The sequence below is a fragment of the Euprymna scolopes genome, chromosome 10 (assembly GCF_053919585.1).
Source record: "Euprymna scolopes isolate OS-2025 chromosome 10, ASM5391958v1, whole genome shotgun sequence".
NCBI classification, from domain to species: Eukaryota; Metazoa; Mollusca; class Cephalopoda; order Sepiida; family Sepiolidae; genus Euprymna; species Euprymna scolopes.
The window spans coordinates 17723448-17747865 of record NC_136491.1 but is presented as its reverse complement, the minus strand read 5'-3'; the positions used below and the strand labels follow the sequence as shown (position 1 = coordinate 17747865).

The following is a 24418-nucleotide window of genomic DNA, read 5'->3' as shown; positions in this document are numbered from 1 at the left end:
CTTCCCAGGTTAAATAATACTTTCGAAATAATAACGTTAATATTTCAGTGCGCAGGTCATGCGCGCATGCGCAACCGGATGTCGTAAACCGGAAAGTGGGTTACATTCATCGTTCATGGTCATTTGAGTTTTATAATTATATAGATTATGTATGCTCAATATTTCATTGCTTACTATAACATATACTGACCCAACTGGTCAGGGTAATCTAGTGTGTGTGTGTATATATATATATATATATATATATATATATATATATATATATATATATATATATATATATATATATATATATATATTGTATTTTGTGTACAGAAAGTTGTTAGATGAGAAAAGTCATTGGTACCGTCGGTTTCAAGCCCGATAATTAGGACCGTTTTAGATATCCATATCAAGTTCTCTTCAGCCAATACGGAGTGTTCGCTGAAGAGAGCTTATATATCTATAACGGCTTATCTCATCTAACAACTTTTTGTACACAAAATACAAAATATAAATACGGTCTTATTTCTCGGACTTTCCTTTTAATTGAGCACTCTGCTGGATTTCTTTAAAAAAAACTAATCATATATATATATATATATATATATATATATATATATATATATATATATATATATTTATATATAGTAATGAAATCAAAGGAATGTAGTGTTTACCTGATATACGCAATGGTAAACTAATATAAATAACAGTATTTATATAGAGATAATTTAATCCCACCCGAATAAAAAAGCTCAATACGCAATAGAGAGTAGAGCTTATTATAAGAGAAAGGAAATTAAAACTGTAAGTTGAACAATAAATTTTGATTGTAAAGTTCAACCCCAGCATTGCCCGGTCGTAAAATACGCTTAAATAGGATATTTTGATTAATGCACATTTCGTTTTTAATATTATATTATGTTGGACCCAATATATTGTTAGGCTCATATTACACGTAATGGCAAACTAAAGATGATAATCCCATAAAAAACTGAAAAACTAATATGGAATTAATTGAAATGAATGTTTAAAAAATAGTCAGATGAGTGCAATTCCACGATCCATGATTGAAATTTGATTTATAGGTTATTTGAACACGTAGCACACTTTCGATTTGGTTTTTACCCGGCAAATATTGCTACTAATTTGTCAAAATTGAAAACAAAACTTTGACCTTGGCAGGGTAAGTCGACTAAACCTGTTTACATGTACTCACCTACATTCATAGGTTAGACAACGTTATATTATTTTGAACTATTTATATGGGTGTGGGTGTGGCACATAGGTTTAGGAATTAGGCTGGAGAAACCGAAGTCATTTTTTTTTAATTTTATGAAATATCTATTATATATTGTGTACAATATGATAATCAATGTAGAATTGATTCTGTAATAATAAATACGAAATTTGCATAAATTAAAATATCATATTTAAGCGTATTTTACGACCAAGCAAGGCCGGGTACCCCTGCTAGTTTGAGATAAATCTGATTATTTTTAGATCTTTTAATTATGTATTAACATGACACGCGAAAACTTTTCTTATCCAATGACTTCAGGCGTGTGATCTGTATTATTTGATATTTTAATTTTTGGTCCCCCGACAAAAGGAGGGTGGACCTGTAAATTCACCCTTGTCCGTTCGTCCGTTCGTCAGTTCGTCTGTTCGTTCGTTTGTTCGTTCGTTTGTTCGTTCGTCTGTCCACACTTTTCCCAATAACTAAGCCTTGGAATTTTTGGAAATTTTGCATATTTTGATATGAGTAAAAAAAGTAACAGAACGGACTTTCCGAGAAAATTCCGTTTGCACCCTCCCCTAAGGGTGCCTTTCGGGCTAAAAGTGGCTAAAAATGGCTAAAATGACACTTTTGTGCTTATTAAAAAAAATTGATGACATGAATTTTTATAAAACTTTCTGAAAAGTTGTAACTAACTGATTTCTATATAATTTTGTTTGTCTATATTTTGCGATAACTCTTGGGTGTGCCCAAGGTGCTATTTTAGGGCTAATAAAATACTCCAATTTTGGGACTATTTTACCATAGTTGTCCAAAATTTTCTGTGTATGTCTATTTAGCAGTTTTGCATGGTGTTGAACTCAAATTTAAATATGTTAAAACCTTGGGGACTTTTGGGGCTAAATGGGGGGGGTGTTTCTTTTTTTGCATGACGCAGAACTCAGATTTACACATGTTAAGGCCTAAAATTGCACCGTTCGTTCATTTTCACCAGGAGTTAATGTCCTCTGGGGACTTTTGGGGTTAAATAGGGGAGGGGCAACTGCTGAACTTAGTCATTTTTATACCTCGTTCACTGTGCATGCTTCACTTGTTTTTATTGTATTCTTTCTACTATTATAAAAAATTGTTTGTTCTTCTTACCTGAATTCAGGAATGGAGGCGTGCCTCGGGTGTGTACCTGGTCGATATAGCCTAGGAGACCCAGCTTGGATTCTTGGTAGTTCGCCGTTTTAAGGAGAACAATACTTGAAAAGGAATAAAATAGATGGGTTTAACTTTTGCGTCGTCACCAGGACTCTCGAGTCACCTAAAGGAAAACAGAAAAAATATAAATAAAATTAAATAAATATAAACGGGGAATTATTAAAAAGGAAAGTGCTCGACTGAGCTTCAATTTATCGTTCATCCTTTTAACAATTAAAACCTCATCTCGCTACCACCATTGCAAAAACTTTCTTTTTCTGCTCCATGTGCCTTACATGAAAAGGAATTTCCATGAGCAGAACTTATCCCCACCCCCTAGGATCTTTGTATTTTTAAAAAACATTACTGGAAGATTGCTTCCCCCGAAGGCTACAACGTGGTAATTTTGAAATTTAGTTTCACTAAACACTTGACATAAACTACCTTCATATGTCATTATTTTCAATCGTCTTATGATGTTTATCATTATTTTCAATCCTCTTATAACATTCATTATCATTCAACTGCCAATCAAATCATCTTATTAACCCCCATCCTTGAGTGGCTTTAATCTTGATAAATAGTGACGTAATAGTAAGACAAGAATCGTTTCGGGAGTTCAAGTCTTAGCATTATAGACCAAGGACCGACAAATATAGTAAGGTTTGAAAATATATATGGCAATTAAGCTACATAGAATTTTTCACGTTTCATCATCGTAAGAATTCGTCAGGCTATTACATGGAATTGATATTACAGCGTGTTTTTTTTTTTTTTTTTTAGATATTCTTGTGGTGCTTAGTTTGCTAATTAGCCAATTAGATTCTCTGTTATTCGCGCACTTATTTATCGCAGCCAATAGTCGTGCGTTTATCAGACAGAGGTTCACTTGGCCTGTACTTCAACCGTTTTTTGTTCTTTTTTAGATGAAATCAATGTTAAAATATTCATCAGTTTTGAGATTAAATGATGCTTGAAAAAAACTTGCGTTTTAATTGTTCTAATTACAAATTGAAATTAGAATTTGCAGAGTACGCATTAAGTGATCCTTACTAAATTTCTGTCTATTACTTTCATTCTAATTCTTTAATTGATAGTGGCTTCAGCTAGACGAGTATTTTTCGTGACAAGAGGGCACCATAGATTAGAGATCAGACGAGCACTTGCCATGAAAATAACGATAGAGCAGAGACAGGCTCGCAACGTCTCTCTGTAGGAAAGAGTTTGTAGGGAAGAGAAAAGGACATTCCCTACTAAGCTACGAAGTTATTTTGAACTCTGTCAAGGCAGGATAAGCTGCTTCTAGCAGATCCTGCCCAGATGTGGCAACAGTACTCCATCCTTGGATGCACTTGGCTTTTATACAGGTAGAGAATGGCATCGCCAATATGATATCTACTGGAGTGGTAGATTGATCCCACGATTTTTCAAACGATGTTGGCAACGGATTTGATGTACGTGTTCCATCTCAGATCAGAAGTAAAGGTTAGACCCAGAAACTTGTCAAAATATGATGCCTCTTAAAGACTAAAAATATTCATTTCAACTGATGCCAGACGGGAATCAGAGCGTTAATGATGTAAAGATAGAAGCTCAGTTTTAGGTGGCTTTTTTATTAACAAGTTTCCCAACACTAAAGTCCACCCTTCTGTCTCTTCTGTAGGGTTTCTTTTTGCCTTTTATGCCTTTCGCTTTACAGAAAAAAAAAGAAATAAAAGGAACCAAGGAAAGCTATCGCTTTTGTAGATTTACCAAATATACTCCGTCGAGTTCTAATATTCATTTGCGATGTCGTCTTCCAAAGCCTCTCGTTTCAGTCCTTCCGCGCGAGGCAATAAGCAATCAAGACAGCAATGTCATCGCCCTTTCACCCTTCCTTCTCCAATACACTTAACTTGTCCTCCTCCTTTCAAATCCAACGTCTACGGTGTCTACGCGTCACATAACACAAATCAGCGACCAGCCATGTTTCTTTACGCCTTTCAATGGCTGCCAACACAAATTATATATTGCGGAATATTAATGCAATCATTTAGTGTGGAATCTCCAAAAACGTATCCTCTCGAAAATTAACGATATTTTATTATTTTGTAGGAAGATCACCGCCTATTATTTTTAGATAGCAAATTATATATATATATATATATATATATATATATATATATATATATATATATGTGTGTGTGTGTGTGTGTGTGTGTGTGTGTGCAGATCGCTATATAATGCTTAGATCACTCTCACCGACGTTAAAAACATTTAAAAATAAATGTTTAAATTTCAATATATATATATATATATATATATATATATATATATATATATATATATATATATATATATATATATACATATATATATATATATATATATATATATATATATATATATGCCCAGATCATAATATAAGGATTAGATCACTGTAACAGACGTTAAAAACATTTAAAAAGAAATGTTTTAATTTCCACAGTATTTCTCGCGGTTAACGGTGGCCGAATGCATAAGGTCCATGCTAATGAATGGAGTAAGACATAACTTGTGTTGCCGGGTTCGAATCTATCGATCTGTGTTAATCGTCACACCCTGCACTGACGATTCCTGAAAGGATGAAACAATAGTGATAATTATTATAGTAAATAATTATATATATATATATATATATATATATATATATATATATATATATATATATATATATGCATATATATATGCATATATATATATATATATGGTCTGTTTATTATACAAACATTATTAGTTATGTATGTGCACACGTGTTGCAGTGGAGGAAATCCACTGAAACAGTGCATTAGGCACTCTTTAATAATCACTCGAGGTCATTGGATTTACATCTAGGTAACCAATCAATGCAACCGGTATATATATATATATATATATATATATATATATATATATATATATATATATATATAATAAATTCCACAGCCAAACAACGTCGCAGCCCACAAGAGCCATGACAGTCAAAGAACCGGAAGTCCAAGACTCGAGTTTCGCCCTCATTTGGGCTATCAGTTAGACACATCCAAACTCAGGATTCGAAACCCGAGCCTCTTGCATGCAAGGCAAGCACTCTACCAAAGAGTCTATAGGTCCCACTTAGTCTTGGACTTCCGGTTCTTTGACTGTCATGGCTCTTGTGGGCTGCGACGTTGTTTGGCTGTGGAATTTATTATATATACAATCTCTCACATTCTGAATATATATATATATATATATATATCTATATCTATATATATATATATATATATATATATATATATATATATATATATATATATATATATATATATAATGACAATTATGGAAATAATATTCCAACGGCCGTGAAATGTAAAATAAAAATAAAAATAATCAAATTATTTAATATATTCATTAATTTTTCGTCTTTATTTCACAACTTTTCAAGAGGACTGATTTGATGATATCACGCACAAATCTACTATTTGAAAATATTTGGTGCGTTTGTGACGTGAAAAAAAAACATGTTTACTTTGTTGTTTTTCTTTTAAACGAAGCAGTCGCTAGTCTTTAAAAATATTGTTTATACCATGGCATAAAAAGAAAGCTTTTATTCTTTATATCGAACGAACCATAGCAGAATTCAAAGTATGTGGTGCCCCAACAAAGTGGAATGAACGTTTCTTTCTTTATTAAAAAATATTGTAGTTGTATAACTTATTGAATCAGTACTCGTTATAATCTCTAGCACAATAATCAAACAACGCAACGGTTTCTACAGTGTGGGACACTACAGCTTTATTTTAAAACTTTTATTGAAAGAAATCAGTTTAAGTAACTTCATTATATAGTAGAGCTGACATTTATTAAATTGTAGCCGCCTTTAACCTAAATCATTGTCTCGATACGAGTCCGGAACTGGGAGCATGCCTTTTTCACAAGCGCCAGAGAGAGAGAGAGAGAGAGAGAGAGAGAGAGAGAGAGAGAGAGAGAGAGCGAGCTCAGCGAATACTCGTCGGATAGCGGCGATCATTCTGCCTTTAGTGTTGTGAAAGGTCATGCTAGTGATGTTCTCGACGTCTGACCACACGAAGTAGTCCAGCGTGTTCGAGTCTAGGGGCAGTGAGAGAAGAGTACAAAGTCGTAGCACTCCCTCTGAAGCCAAGCCTTCGTTGAACTGTGCCTCAAACGTTGACCAGTCCAGGTTTGCATTTTGAGGGTGCTGGCAATGGTACTGTTGCCATAACTTGGATCGGTAGAGATCATGAGTAGTGCAGTGGCACATCTCCGGTCTCGCTCATTGCACATTGTGTCACTATCAGACATGATAGAAGGCACCTATCGCTCTTGGGATTTGTACATAACTGACCAACTGGTAGATAGTGTGCAGAAAAAAAAATCGGTTACATCAAACGGAAATGGAATCATGTCGTCTTTTCAATGGCAACAAGGTTATCGTTCCACACTGTACAATTTAACTTCTGTAACCAGCAAATCAATAATAGCCGAGCAGAACTTAATTTAGATCCAGACTAACTATTTTAGATTAAATTTCCAACAAAAACTTTGTACATCAAGAAAACCTTTTCTATTTATTTTCTTTTTTTATTAGCTGTACGTATGTTTATTGAATGTTTCAAGATTTGTATTCGGATTTTATGCTAGAATTATAACGAAATTCATTCTGTTATTGATTTTTATTAACCTGGAAGCAAATATTTGATAAAAAACAATGGATATATGCATATATAGGATCCATAGATTATAAAATAGTTCTTAGAGGACCCTACAAGGCCATAACTGAAACGATTCTTAGTGATGATCGACTAACTAAACGAATGTATGTTACCAACAAAGAACCTACTAACCTATGTTCAGTGTACTATTTAAGTTCATTCTTTTTATTCTCTCCAAATAATTTCCTGCTGTGCCCTACATTGGTTGCATAACTGTCCAATCTGTCACCTGTTTTTCATGGTTTCAGCTTTTATTCTAAACAGTTTATCTTTTTTCTTTTTTTCATTTAATACGAAATGAATGATAACTAAGATGGCCGCCAAACCGACAATATATTTCATTAGCGACCAACTTTTTCATCTGTTCTCTTTGATTTTGCAGATTAAAACCGCACACGAGCGAATACAAATATGAACCAGTTAGTGTATTGCGCCTGGCATTGTCATTTAAGTTTCGATCTGAAATGTTTTTTTTTTTATAATGCTTGATTGCTTTTAAAAAGGGCAAATATATGTCTTACTTGAGTAAATTAAGTAATCATATTCTTTTGATTGTTTTGACTCTTGAGTGTGTATACGTTGATATCTTATATTCCCTTATATAGAGTGATGTGGTTCTCGGTTGATTAACTGTGTCTAACTGTATCGGATATACACTCGAGAGCCCAAACAATGAAAAGAATATGCTGTTATCATAGCCCTAGAAAGAGTAGCGATGTCTCTTATGTGAGAAAGAGACTGCAGGGAAGAGAATATGATATTTCCCACTAGATTTCGAAGTCGACTTTGTATTCTGTGAAAGAGTGCTGTGGTGGCAACTCCTCAGATATTATAACAATCCTCCATCTTAAAACATATTTGTGTTCATACATATGATAAACATTAACAATTACAAGACGTCTCTCCAACCACCGATATCAATGACAAATAACACCTACTTGAGATTTCTTCATTCAAACTCCTCGGCTTAACATTCACGGGCAATATGAACTGGAACAAATATATTGAAGACATTGCGACAACTGCTGCAAATAAGGTGGGTCCTCTCTACCGAGCTAGAAGACTACTCACACCTGAGAGTATCCTGTACCTCTACAAGGCCACCATTCGCCCAAGCATGGAGTATTGTTGCCACATTTGGGCTGGTGCATCTACTATTAGTCTCTCCCTCTTGGATAAGCCCCCCCCCCAAGAGTCTATAGGTCCCACTTTGTCCACTAATGTATGCATCTTCGACAAACCCGCTTAGCAACAAAATTACACCCTTTCACTGTTGAGGTCCTTAAATGCTAGAAATATTTCTACTCTAATAGTTTCTGCCCTCGAACAGATAGACTTTAGAATTCTTCCCTTCTTGCTACCTGCTTACCTGACTGTACTGATATGCAAAAGTTTAAATGTAACGTAAACCAATATTTTGTTAATCTTTCCTTGGCATGATCCCAAATAGTAACCCTCAAGTCCAAATGATATGCTTTATTAAAGGTGAACGTGAGTAAAAAAGTGATTGCGAGAGGAATTATATATTTTCCAGAACGGTAGCATCCAAGAATTTTTCAGCGACCTTAGCAACTTTATAAAGTTGAATAAGTTTAAGTAACCCTTAGTAAACATCTTTCCTATTCGTTTTATCTTCGCTTTTTACAATTACGTTCCCAGTGGGCGGTTATTATAGTCTTTATTTCTTTTTAAAGGCAAGCTGGTTCTCTCTACATGGAAACTTGCCGCAAGCCAATATAATATCACTATGATCATTCAACCAAAAAAAAAAAAAAACTGTCGTGATGTGCTAATGGTAGCTTTTACTCAACCGGGTTGAAACTAATTAACACGTTTTCCCACACAGAAGAATTAGAACTATTCTTATGCACTTTTTGTTATGGACTGCACAAGATAAAGAAAAGAAATAGAAACGTTTGAAGGTTTGAATCGTGAATATCTGCTTTTAGTACGTTGATCCCGCAGTCAAGTCAAGTGGTCAGCGATAAATGAATATTAAATGCTAGAAAAGCGAACTTACACTTTTAAGTTTCCAGAATTTTTCGTATGAGCATTTTATTGATAGTACAAACATGAAACTCTAATCCCTTTCAAAATAATCTCCTCCGGCTGTAATACACTTGTTGTACTGTTCCAACAACTTCTAGAAGACCACATGGAAGTCCTCTTGTGTGAGCGTGTCAACGACCCTCGTCACAGCCTCTTTCATCTCCTCAATCGTCTCATAACGACAGCTTCTAAGGTTTTCCACAGCTTGACTGTCTGTCCAGTGGGAACATGTAGATCATGCTCGTGCTGTCAAAAAAGAACCATCATAAGTTTGTGGGTGGATTTGCTCTTTCTGGCCTTCTTGGGTTTGGGAGAGCCAGCATGCTTCCACTGGGAATTCTGTCTCTTAGTCTCTGGGTCACAGCAACAGATCCAGCACTCATCGGAAAACTGTGGAATCTGAATTGATCAGCTCGACCATCTCCCTACTGTCATAACAACGTCTTCCTTTCTGATCTCTGAACACACTTGGAACCGTCATCCGCATTTTCAGTTCCTCGTGTGTACACTTACCACACTGACATCGAACTGTGCACTTATTTTCCTTATAGACGATCCTTATCCATGAAATTCTTTATTTGGCCAATCAACTCGTGTTTTGTCTTCCTTGCTCCTTCCACATCTATCATCATCCCTCACAGACTCCCTGCCTTCCTTGGATATCTTATGCCACTCAAAACTGATGCTCAATTCATGCAATATGAGCCAAAAGAATCTGAATCATTTCATACGTTTCTGTAGCATTTTTTCAAGTTTAAAACAATTTTATTGCATATCTTCTTTTTTTTTTACAAAGGAGTCACCACTTATCAAGGCCCAGAGGCCATTCGAGTAGTAATCGTAGTAATCTTTAGTAGTGGAAATTTGGTAAATTGGATTACTAAAGGGGATGCTCATCCAGAACTTGTTTACGTTGCATTTGAAGACGGCCATATTGTAGTAAGTTGGAAAGCAAGAAAACGGAAGAGAGTTCCACAGTCGTGCAGTTCTAAGAAAGAAGCTTTGTTCATAGAATCTACGTTTAAGGTTTATGCACAGATAAAGGGTGGGGGAAAATTATTGATAGTGGTTTCAGATAGACGAGTGTTTTTCTTGAAAGTCAGGCTAGAGGGGACCATAGACTGGAGCTCAGGCGAGAATTTATCATATAAATAACGATAAAGCAGAGACAGGCTCGCAACGTCTCTTCTGTGGGAAAAATGTTGCAGGGAAGAGAAAAGGGCATTTCTACTAGGCTACGAAGTCTATTTTAAATTCTTTCAAAGCAGGATAAGGTGCATCTACAGCTCCTGCTCAGATATGGCAACAGTATTCTACCTTTGAACATACTTGGTTCTTATACAGATAGAAAATTGCATCAGTAGTGAGATATTTACTGGAGCGGTAGAATGGTCCCACGATTTCTCCAGCAGTCTTAGCAACAGATTTAATGTACGTATTCCATCTCAGATCAGGAGTAAAGGTCAGACCCAGAAGCTTGTCAAAACATGGAGCCTTCTCAAAACGAGAGCCATATATTTCAGTTGATGCCAGACGCGGATCAGAGCGTTGATGATAGAAGTTTGATTTTAGCTGCATTAAAATCAACCAGTCACCTCTTTTCCCATTGCACCATGTGATCAAGATCAGAGGAGAGGGAATCAGCGAAAACTTGGTCGTTTACGGGTTTGACACGTTGCCATAGATGGTAGCATCGTCAACAGAAATGTCTACGAATGACCTTCGTTGCGAATATGATTTAGGAAATCATTATGCAGATCAGGAAGTGAGTTGGGCCCAGAATGGACCCCTGAGGGATTCCAGCATTAATACTGTGAGCTTCTGATTTCTTTCTATCAGCCACTACTCTTATGAACCTATCAGAGAGAAATGATTTAATATTTCCATATATCGTAGCTGGAGATTTTGTGGAGTAGACCTTTATGCCATACCCTGTCAAAGGCCTTTGATATGTCAAGAGCAATTGCCCTAGAAAGGAAGCCACCGTCGAGAGATTCGGTAATCCTATGAGATATAACTCTTAGCACATCTGCTGTAGATATAGCAGAACGGAAACCATACTGGTTATTTTTTCTGAAGTGGTTGACTACTTCTCTTTTTAATACAGATTTCAACAACTTACTCATGACGCGCAGGACACTGATTGGTCTGTATTGTATTGCATATCGTTCTTCTAAAGTGTCCTCACGTCCAGATTGCATTTTGTAAATTCACCAGCTGTGATAATCAGGTTTTAGTGAGGTGTGTTTCAATTCTGGTTGTAGCTGTTCATTTGAATCTGGAATCATAAAAATTGGCCAGTCATCTCATAAGATGTATAGCAATAACATATCGATTTTTCAAGAGTCTACAACAATTTTAAATGCCAGTAAAAAAAAAAAAAAAAAATCCGGAAACTTATTGAAGGCACCTCGTATGCTGTTAGCAAAAGTTAGTTATTTTTGTAAATGAATAAAACAAAAGTGAAATTATAGAAAAGAAAATTAAACATGACAATGCCAACGAAAATGCTATTTGAAATTTAAACGTCCCAGACTAACAAATTTGCTATTCCAAATTTAAACATGGCAGACCAATAAAAACATTATTATAAATTTATGTGAGACAGACTATCAGAAATGTTATTTCAAATTCAAGCTTTAAGTTCTGCTGGTCTGCTTCCCAGATGAATACAACATTGTAGTTTTCAAATCCAATGTAAACAAGTTCTTGTTGAGCCGTCCTCATAAATAATTAAATTCCACTCAATTTATACCATTTACAATTACTACACAACCTTACATTCATTAACCCTTATCCTCGAGCGGTCTTCGGGCCTTGATAAGTGTTGACTCCCAAATAAAGATAAAAAAGCCTGGCAGATCCAAGAATTTGCTATTCCAAATTAAAGTGTGACAGACCAATTAAAATAGTATTTCAAATTTAAGCGTGACAGATTAACGAAAATGCTATTTCAAACTTGAACGTGACAAACAAAGTGATATTTCGAACTAAAACGTGACAGACCAATAAAAAATCCATTTAATAATTAAACGATACAGACCAACGAGAGTACTTTTATAAATTTAAGCGTGAAACATCTATCTGAAATAAGATACGTCCAAAAAATCTGTGAACAAAACGCCGAAACGGTTATTTGACGCGTGACAACTCGAACGACCGGCGAAGGTCAAAAGGTCGCACCTTCCGTTGTAAATAAAATCCAGCAAAATATAAAGATTAAAAAACAGAAAATTGAAAATATCGGACATTTATATTACATTTGTATGGGAAGAGAGAAAAGCAAAGCGAAGGAAAAAAATCAGGGAACAAAAACGTAAAATGAAAGACAATATTCCCAGCCTCCTTCTGAGACAGTCTCGATTGCGCGTTATAAATAACTTCCACAGAATTAAACGAAAACATTTAAAACATTTAAAAATTGTTTATAAAAACATAAGTAAACTTTTATTAAGCGCGAAATATGATTGATGTACACATTTTATTGCAAAAGAAACCAGTGAAAGTGCTTGCATTTTTCACACACACACACACACACACACACACACACACACACACACACACACACACACACACACACACACACACACACACACACGCGCGCGCGCACACACACACACACAAACACATATATATATAAATATTTACATATATATATAGGCGTATGCAAAAATATATAAATATCAGTACATAAGTATAAATATACTTATACATGTATTAGTATATACATAATATGCATACATATAGTTATGTAAATACACACAAAATACCTATATATAAAAACGTAGGATGTATGCGTACCTTTCTCTCTCTCTCTCTCTCTCTCTCTCTCTCTCTCTACATATACGTACATCTATCTATCTATCTATCTATCTATCTATATATGCATACATATACATACTTAGTATATATATATATACATATATATATGTATATATATGTATATATACATATATACATATGTATGTACACATACATATACATATACATACGCAGTATATATATATATATATAAATTATATATATGTGTGTGTGTGCGTGCGTGTGCGTAGGTATAGAAAAGAAAAACGAAAATCGCAAAGAACAAATAATATAGAACAATAACTGATTGAATACAATATCGTACTTTTTAAATTACAATATTTTGTTTCAGTTAGAAATTTTAGGTCTAAATAATTTTCACTTTTTTATGATTAATAAAAATACCGATCAGGACTAAATATTAAGATCGAAAGAAGCAAACAAAAGTGTACTTTTGTTTTCTAAGAACATAGATTAATATGTACCAGAGATCACGAACTGAACAAATGTATGTATCTTAGTTACCGAAGCTCTCGAACAATAATACAACATTACCCCAGGTTACGGTACCTCCGCAATAGTTTTTTTCTAATTACGATGTGGAATACGATGATACTGGTTACGCTATTTTCCCCGCCTTACGTGTTATTTATAATATTGTTTGATTATATACATGTGTATTATATACTGTACTGTATTTTGCTACTAATTTTTAATATGTACTGTATAAAACTTTGCTTATGCCCCGCCATACGGCGATTTCACATTACAATCACAACCCCGGAACGGATTAATGCCGTAACCCGGGGTTATACTGTATATTGGATGAAAAAGACTAATATTTGCAGCATTTGCAAATAAAGTAGAATTATGTACTAAAAAAAATTGTAAACAGGCATAGAAAATATTTAAATAATAAAATTTACAAACGAATTTTTAGCTAAGTGTAGGTGTATGAATATGTATTTAATCACACAAAAAACATAGTTTCTGTACACCAAAGCAACTATCCAAACATTTGAATATTTGATTATAACCCTAACCCTAACCTTAACCCTAACCCCAGCTATGGAAACATTTGAATATTTGATTATAAACCTAACCCTAACCCTAACCCCAACTATCCAAACATTTGAATATTTGATTATAACCCTAACCCTAACCCACCTATCCAAACATTCGAATATTTGATTATAACCCTAACCCTAACTCTAACACCAACTATCACAACATTTGAATATGATTATAACCCTAACCGTAACCCTAACCCCAACTATCAAAACATTTGAATATTTGATTATAAACCTAACCCTAACCCTAACCCCAACTATCCAAACATTTGAATATTTAATTATAACCCTAACCCTAACCCTTACCCTAACCCCACATATCCAAACATTCGAATATTTGATTATAACCCTAACTCTAACCCTAACCCCACCTATCCAAACATTTGAATATTTGATTTTAACCCTAACCCTAAACCTAACCTCCAACTATCCAAACATTTGAATATTTGATTATAACCCTAACCCTAACCCCACCTATCCAAACATTTGAATATTTGATTATAACCCTAACCATAACCCTAACCCCACCTATCCAAATATTTGATTATTTGATTATAACCCTAACCCTAACCCCCAACTATCGAAACATTTGAATATTTGATTATAACCCTAACCCTAACCCTAACCCCAACTATCCAAACATTTTAACCCTTAAACTCAATTATGGTTTTATTAACTGATTGCTTAATTGTTGGAACATGAAAATGTACTTGGATGAAGTAAATCATTTTTTAATGCTGTTATGATTTCACATGTCTAAAAAATCACGTATTTACTTATATCTAGAACACATACACATACATACGCATACGCATTTCCTTAAATAGCATATATGATTTGTGCAGCCATCTTGTTATTCATCTTTTCCTGATTTCAGAGCAATGTTCGAGTTTTAGTACTTTCATTTTCTTCTGAAAACATATTTAAAGATTTGAATATTGAGTAAAGAACATAAAAGCTTGCATATTTTAATAATTGTTTGTAGCATCTATATATTAATACCGTCGTACCTTTAATAACTGTTTCATAACATAATTCTTAAACTAACTAACCTAACTATGATGAGAGGAGGGGTTCCCTTCCTCTCATCTACAGAGGGACTGGAAACACGTGCTCACCTCATGGCGTCCAGAACGAAAGAGAACGAAAAACAGGATGAGAAATCTAGGCTGCACTTTTATGTATCCCTCCGCCTCAGCCAAATCACTACCTAGCCATGCAGAGGAAGGGTGCATGGGCAACCCTAACAGTGGCACAAAACTTCTCAAAAATGCAATTGCCACTCACCCAAGAACTGCCATCTTAAAAATAACTGCTTACACTAAAACGTTATGTATTTATATACAACATAGTTACTTGCACGATTCTGAAACCAATATATATATATATTAATACCGTAGTACCTTTAACGTACGTACGTACGTACGTACGTACTTGTGTCACGGTTTCCAGATTATAAATTATTCTATCGCGAGATCTTATTAAATAAAGAGGATAGAAGGCAATAACATACTATAAACATTAAATAAGTATATAGATATGATAATTTAATGTTCGTAATATGCTATCGTCGCCTTCTATCTTTCTGTTTATTAAATAGGATCTCCCGATCACCGAAGAAGCAATGTAAAAAAAAAAAAAAAATGCGATGCAATTAAAACGAACTTTAAAAAAATCCTATTAAAAATATACAAAATTTATTTCATCAGAATACATTTCAGTTTCTTCGTAAACAAGTCAGGTGGCCTTTTGGCTGGGAGACAAAGTGTCGTATCTGTTCTAATACTAGACTTCATTTTTCTGCCCTTGACCAGTGGAGGAGAAATCCTTCTTGACTGAGACAATTTTTATTTTTGTTCCAATCCAGAGTGCCCCGTTTTGGGGAGCTGGATTTGCTCCACATTAAAAGTGTATATTTTTTCCCTCGAGGCAAGTAAAATGGAACAAGTCAGCCATTTTAATATTTTTTTAATAGTTGACAAAATGTGCTTTTATTAATTTTATTAATAGGAATTAATTTAAAAAATAGGAACAAATCAGCCATTTTAATATTTTTTAATAGTTGAAAAAAATTGCTTTCATTAATTTTAATAATAGGAATTAATTTTTAAAATAGGAAAAGCCAGCCATTTTAATATTTTTTAATAGTTGAAAAAAATTGCTTTCATTAATTTTAATAATAGGAATTAATTTTTAAAATAGGAAAAGCCAGCCATTTTAATAATTTTTTAATAGTTGACAAAATTTGCTTTTATTAATTTGATCGAGAAACATCATTCACGACATTTTGTTTTATAAAATTTTAATTCTCTATATATTATTACGCTTATAAATTTTTTTTTAAATGATGTCGCTTTTGGTCGTACGTGAAACTAAAATATACTTTCTTGGTTTTCTGGCTAGGATGCAAGGATAGTATCTGTCTAAAGATGGTAAATGATATCGTGGGGTTTCTATTCGCGTCGAGCGTCCATACAATGGAAATATGTCACAGACTCCTATGAGGATATTGGAGATAAACCGTAATAACCAGATATATTCTGACACTACATTAACCAGATTACTTAGATAAATACTTTTGCAGTTTTAACAAAAGAGATACAATAGAATGCACAACAGTAATATATTACATATGGAAGATGTCGCCGTGGATTTCTACAGGACCTGCTAGTTAGTTATGTTAAAGGCACCTATTTCACTGTTATCGAAATTAATTTCAGTGATTGCTGCCTTTTTAGTTTTTATGTATAGTTTTAGTTATTTTCATATTTTAACATAAGTAGTTGTATTATCTACGACTTTTTTTTTAAATTGAAAGCAAGGACAGGGATGTCTAGTCCTTGGATTAGTCTTTGGATTTGGATAGCACTAATGTCAGATAGATACACGGTGAGCAAAAGTTTACGTATGTTTCTTTTTTAATGCTGCGTCAACACAGTTTCCTATGTAATAATCGTGAACACGTCATAAAATGCATTTTTATACAGAATAAATATTTACATTGCAAAACTAATAAAAAATAGCAAAACATAAAAAATTAGGACTAACTACTTAACAAAAGATAAACAGAAGACGTTTATTTATTTGAAACAGTCAAATTAATTAATGATATTTATTATTATAAGAATCATTTCTTTGAATACAACCCCTGGCATCTCTGAGGACTAGCGGATTAAATTTATCTACAGAGAGGAACGATAAAATTGTCGCCATAGAAAAGACGACATGATTCCATTTCCGTTTGATGAAAACCGGTTTTCTTTTTTGTTACAACCTTCTACTAGTTAGCCAGTTGTGTACAAATCCCAAGAGCAATAGGAGCCTTCTATCATGTCGGAAAGTGATACGATGTTCAACGAGCGAGATCGGAGATGCACCGCTGTACAACTCATGCTCTCTACTGAGTTATGACAATAGGATCATTGGCAGCACCCCCAAAATGCAAATCCGGACGGTTCAACGCTTGAGGGCACAGCTCAATGAGGTTTCCGTCTACGGTTATAGTTTTGGTGTGGTGTCAAGTGAGGGCCACATCATGCCACCTCACATCTCCGAAGTCGGCTTGAAAGTCAACACCAAAGTGTACCTGGATGTGCTAAAGAGTGTGGTGATCTCCTGCTGATATTAGATGGACGCTGGCAGACCCTAAATGTGGCAGCAGGACTCGGTACGGGCCCACAAGTCCAAAGAAACCACGTCTTGGCTTCAGAAGCAGTGCTACGACTTTGTACCTTCTGTCATTGTCACTCTCCTCCCCCGAACTAAACCCGCTGGACTACTTCGTTTGGTCATATGTCAAGAACATGACCCCCCACAACATCAAAGCCAGTCTGATCGCCGCCTTCCGCCCAATATTCCCACAGGAAAAAGACATGCTCCCAGTTCCGAACCCGTATGGAGGCAGTGATTGAGGTTGACGCCGGCTAGATTGAATAAATGTCAATTCTACTACATAATCAAGTTATCTGACTTGATTTTTTTTTTCAATAAAAATTTAAAAATAAAGCTGTAGTGTTGTTTTCTTTAGGGCGACAAATTTTATCGTTTCACCCTGTATATATCTATAAAAGTGAGAATGTGCCTGTGTGAGGACACTTCTCAACCTATATACTCAACGAGTTTTTAATCTACAGACTTGAAATTTGATATATATGGTATTCAGACATGTAGAAAACTTTTAAATCGGTTTTCAGAAAAAAAGGTTGCTAAGGGGTAAACATTGAAAAACTTGTACGTGGGGATCATCGGATTTTTACCTGACTGTAAACGGTTTCACGAATGTGCATGCGTGAATCGTTCACGTGGCAGATCAGTTATGTTAAGCATGAGTAATTTTTAAAATACTTTCTAAAGAACACGTGAAACTGGCCTAATAGTTATCGTAGTTAACTCACCGTCTTTAGGTTTTTATTTTGTATTACAACCCGAGTATTTTCTTTTTTTTTTTTTACTTACAAGAAGTGGACTGTTTAGAAAAAAAACAATACTCGCATGCACATGTCTAAGTTTCTCTATGGATTAAAATATAACATTTATATGTATTTTACGACCGGACAACACTGGACAGCCTGTTAGTATTTGATAGAATTCAATAAAGCTGTTACAGAAAAATTAGAAGGGACTCTTTCTCTAGTTACACCGGTTATTAATCGCCTTTCGGCCATTATTTAAGATTACATTTTCTCCTAACATAGATTTAATACTTTCTTGCAGCGTAGCACGTTTGTTTGAACTATTGAGTTTGTACATATCATAAGAATGATTACATATATTAAATAATCTATATCTTTTATTTCATCTTATTTTGCGTTCAATTTTATTTGTTGGCATGATTTTTTTTCCTTCTTTTTCGGCTGTTCTAAAAAACAAACAAACACGTATTTTGCCGCGAGGTTAAACTTCCGGTGCAGCAACAAATATGTAAGGGAATGGTTTATATTAATAGATAGCTAACGTTTACAGGGAACATGAACTGGAATATATACATTGAGAGCATTGCCAAGGCTGCTGCAAAGACGGTGGGCTCTCTCTACCATGCTAGAAAATTACTTACGCCTGAAAGTATCCTGTACCTCTATAAGGCCACCATTCGCACATGTATGGAGTACTTTTGTCACATTTGGGCTGGTGCATCTGCTGCTTGTCTCTCACTCCTGGACAGGGTTCAAAAGAGAGCAGCCAACCTGATAGGTCCTGAACTGTCATCTAGGTTTCAGCCTCTGTCCCATCGATAAAATATTGCATCCCTCTGCCTGTTCTACAAATATTTTAATGGTGAATGCCCTGACGAACTGCAAGCACTTGTACCTCCTCGACGTGACTACCCCCGACAAACCCGACAAGCAACTAAGTCCCACCCCTTTGCAGTAGAGATCCCTAGGTGTAAGAAAGCCTTTTACTCCAATAGTTTCTTCCCCAGAACTGCAAGTCTTTGGAACTCCCTTCCGGAATTCTGCTTTCCCAACTGTACTGATATGCAGAAGTTCAAGTGCAATGTGAACAAACATCTTTCTACTCATCTCCCTTCATAATGCCCTCGCAAATTATATCCCCGATAGTAGCTGCCTATTTTAAAGTGGCACGGTGCCTTGTTTGGGGTGAAAATTGAAAAAAAAAAAAGAAAAGCTGTGCATGTTCTCAACACGTTTTTACTTAACGATCACAACCCATATTTTATGGTTGAACCGAGAAGATGATTAAAAAAAAGATGTCCAAGAGGTCATCATGAGTCACATCTTCCGCTTAGTACGGATTTCGAAGCCACATATCTTATTTTTCGCCATTTTTTCCGATCTAGGCCAAGAAGGTTGATGGACGCCCAACTGTTGAGAGATGTCCAATCAAAAACATTGTCTCTCCACTTTCTCCTTCGTTTTCCTCTGCTTCTTTTGCCTCCTAACATACCCTCAAATCATAACTTTGACAGGCAAGTATTTTGCTTTTGATTTTATCAAATAGAGGGGGTGGTTACCTGACACTCATAAGCTCTTATCCTCAAGTGGCCTTAAGGCATTGATAAGCAGTAATTCCATCCTAGTAAAAAGAAATCTTTTATAAATCGTTACCATAAAAACAAACAAACAAAAAACAGCCATAAATGATGAGGTAAGAAAAAGTCAGAATAAAATAATAGTAAAAAGAATTCCGGGCATCGTCGGATATAATTATGATAAATAATATATCGTCGGATACATAAAATTATAAAAATATAAAGTCGGATACATAAGCTTATTATTATTATTATTATTATTATTATTATTATTATAATTATTATTATTATTATTATTATTATTATTATTATAATAATAATAATAATAATAATAATAATAATAATAATATATATATATATATATATATATATATATATATATATATATATATATATATATATATATAGAGAGAGAGAGAGAGAGAGAGAGAGATAACAGCTCATTAGACATATTTTAGATAGATTCCTCTATTTTATTGAAAGTATTTTTCTTATCCGTGTTTTACGGCCATCTTTATTGACGAAACACAAAGGCGAAAACCAGGCGTTCACTTCGAGCGGCACGAAGCGCGCGCCATGTTGCGCAAAACTTCTTCGTAGATTTAATAACACATTTTGCTTACAGATGGCTTTAGTTGTTCTCAGTTGTAAAATCATCATTTTTTGTTAATATATGTTTTATACCATAAGGTTTTTCATACTTTAGTTCCTTGTTGCACATGTAATACACATTTCGCTGCAGGAGTATTCGCAGCAGTTATAATATCTCGCAAAAAACACCCACGGGTTCACACACACACACACACACACACACACACACACACACACACACACACACACACACACACACACACACACACACACACACGCGCTGACACACACGCACACACACACACACACACACACACACACACACACACACACACACACACACACACATATATATATATATATATATATATATATATATATATATATATATATATATATCGATAGATATATAAATACACATTAATGTGACATATCTGCCCGAAGAAAAGAAAAGGAATAAATAAAAACAAAAAAAAAAAAGCAAAAAAACAAAAACAAATAGAAACAGTAAAATACTCGTATGTATAACTTATACTCTTATAAAATGAATACGTTTGAAAGCCAAATCATGAAGCAATTATATGTGGATAAACACTATTTATTTTTTAAAATGAGTATATTTCGAAGTAATACTTCATCTTCAGCATTTTACTTCAATATATATATACATTCATTTTAAGCAATAAATATTGTTTATCCACATTTAGTTCCGTTATGATTTGGCTTTCAAACGTTTATAATACGTATCTATTTTTAACTTTAATGAACACGGAATCTACAACCTTAACTTATATTCATATATTTTTGTTAACAATTCGTTTTTCGGCCTGGGTATTAGATATCCTGTAACAAATGAATAATAATCACACATATGATTTTCGTTTTATTTAGTGAGACATTTTGCGAATATACAGGATGCATTAAAAATGTACTCACATTTTTACTGTTATCAGCCTCGTCTGGATAATAATGTTCATCAATTTGAATAATTATATGATGACTTTTTTTAGACACCCTATATATATTTATCTATTTTTATTATTAAATATTATTATGTGCATAAAAGGTATACTCATGGACATGTCCATTTCTAGCTTTCAGTCGCCATCAGCAAGGGTTAGGATCGAACTTATAACACCAGTCTAGTATTCTACAAATGAGCTACGATGACTTACCACTTGAATGCACGTTTTTTTTATAATCAGTTTTAAATTTAAGATTTGTTGGTGGTTTTTAACGATATTAACACCTTCGAAATATATATAGGTCGGGCTCTTTTCACGGCCCAATATGATTATCTCTCTCCCTCTCTCTCTCTCTCTCTCTCTCTCTCTCTCTCTCTCTCTCTCTCTCTCTCTAGATTTCCCTGTCTTCAATCAGCCGCCTCAGATCTTCAGGATCACAGTTGGCGTCATGTGCGATTTGCTAAATTACGTGGATCTAGGTCGTCTTATGTTCATGCGACCGTGCTGTGGAGTCCACAGCAATACATTTCTCAACAGTTCTTGCTTGCTCCTTTTGGCAGTGACCGGCAAATCGTAGACATCGGTCTCTGATGAAAGTAGATATGGTAGGTAGGTTGCCATAAAGTTGCTGATTCATGTGTGGGGAGAAAGATGCATACTTTCCTTCCCCAAGAAAGGTGACCTGAGCATACCAAGCAACTACAAACGGATAATACTCACTCCAATTGCAACGAAAATCTACAACGCCATGCTTCTCAACCGTATCCAACCAAAGATCGAAAAAGTGCTCAGGAAAAAAACTAGAATGGATTTTAGAAGAGTCGCTTTACCACTGGTTAAATTCTTACTGCCAGGAGACTAATTGAAGGAGTCATAGCTCCCCTTCCCATTCTCTCCAAAAAATATATATGTATAGTTATTATAAATCATAAATAATTACAGGTACTAGTGTTTCATGCGTACGTAATCATCAGTGCAGGAGATGACGATCAACGCAGGTCGAAAGATTCGAACCCCGCAACAAAGTCACATTTGGCTCCATTAGCAAGGAACATACCACAGGGCCACCATTCATCAGCGCAAAACTAAGGGAAATTGTAACATTAATGAAGCTTAACGTTTTTAGTGCAGACGATCTTATAGTGATGAAGTAAAGGAAGTTACGATCTCGCACACAAGGCTAACTGACCGACTTTTTCAGCTTCCCTAGAGAGCGCTCAACTCTAAGAATTTTTTTTATTGCTTAGTAGAGTGAAAATAATCATAAATTCTAAATTATTTTTCGCAAGTTGGTTTCTCTGAGATGTGTGTGACAATACACTTCCCCAGTGTACTAGTACCTTCTGTACTCTTCCAAATGAAGTGCTCCTCTCCCTCATTTTTTTCCATCCTTCTCGACTCTTAACAATTATTTTTTGTGACCCGAAACTGATGCCATTTTAAGGGGGGAGCATTTATAAGCTTTCTAGCAGTTTCAGTTCCTTTGGTTTTATGTGGTATTCCTTCTATATTTTACTTCTGTTGTAGTTTCCATATCAATGGCAAGTGTTAGTAGTTTTTGTAGGTTGGTTGCCGCATTCAAGTATTTTCTTTAAGATTTCAGTTATGTTCACGTATTTCCTTTGATTCCAATTTCTCCTAGTATTTTTACAAGTTATTATTATTATTATTATTATTATTATTATTATTATTATTCACTTTCAAGGAGTTCTCATCACCAGCAATCATTCACTCACAATAATAACCTGTAGTGTTCCTTGGAGTTTGAGTGACAAGTCTTCCCATATTTCCAAATGCTTTACACCATTCTTGACAATCAGCGCAAATAACTTTGCGTTATCACAAATACCGCCTACCATTGATTTCTCACTAGCACGACCATTGGTATTCCCTGATGTTTACGTGGAAAATTTTTTTTCCCAACATCTTAGTGTTCCACGCAATCTTCCAGTAAAGGTTTGGTCAGTGCTCTTCATCCTCCTCCTCCTCCTCGGTCTTCCTATTCTTCTTCTTCTTCTTCTTCTTCTTCTTCTTCTTCTTCTTCTTCTTATTATTATTATTATTATTATAACTACTCGTTAGGAGTTCTCACACAGGTCATCATAAGGGCTTGTTCTCCGACAACAACGGGGGGTGTTCCCTGGAGTCTGTGTGACAACAAGTCTCCCCAGATTTCCATTACTTTCCACCTCTTTTGATAACCTTTACAAATGAATTCGCGTTATCGCAAAACCATTTGCCATTGATTTCTCAATGGCAACGGCCATTGGCCTTCACTGAAATTCGAATAGTCACAAGCCTCCCAAAGATCCTAGTCCTATTCGCAATCTAGTGGAGATCTTGTTAGTGCTTTCTCTCCTATGTCCATCCTCCTTGACTCTTCACGGTTATTTTGTGTGGTGCCAGTCGATACCGACACTACATTTGTGTGTGTGTGTGCTCGCGCGCTCGCGCGCTCGCGCGCTCGCGCGTGTGTGGATGACTTGGAACTACCGTTCGAATTTTCGTTATGGATCAAACATTAACGGGCTAGTTTTACCGACTATAATTATTGTTTAATCGATGAATTTGTGAAAACAAATCTTGGTCATTATTAAGTCAGTACACCTGATTGTGGTCTTTCTTTTTCATCCAGTTGCATCGGGTTGTGGGGAGGGAAAAAAGGTAATCCGAAAAATCGACACTGAGCTCGATCACGCACGCACGTCCACGTTTACAATTGAGACGAGAAGACAAAACAAAAACTCACACAGATTGATGAGTATTTATTTTTGTTCAACTCGACCACTTGAAATTCTGACACCTTAATCACTTGTTCAGGAATGTATAGAAGA

General features: G+C 34.9%; 1 protein-coding gene across 1 annotated transcript in view; it reads right to left on the bottom strand.

Annotated features, from left to right (window-relative positions):
• The window catches only part of LOC145285822 (LIM homeobox transcription factor 1-beta.1-like), a 277005-nt gene that overhangs the window by 172852 nt on the left and 79735 nt on the right, over positions 1 to 24418 (bottom strand). The window contains exon 2 of the mRNA XM_080134241.1: positions 2366 to 2531. The gene's annotated coding sequence lies outside the window, so the exon portion shown is untranslated. The remainder of the gene's footprint in view (positions 1 to 2365; positions 2532 to 24418) is intronic.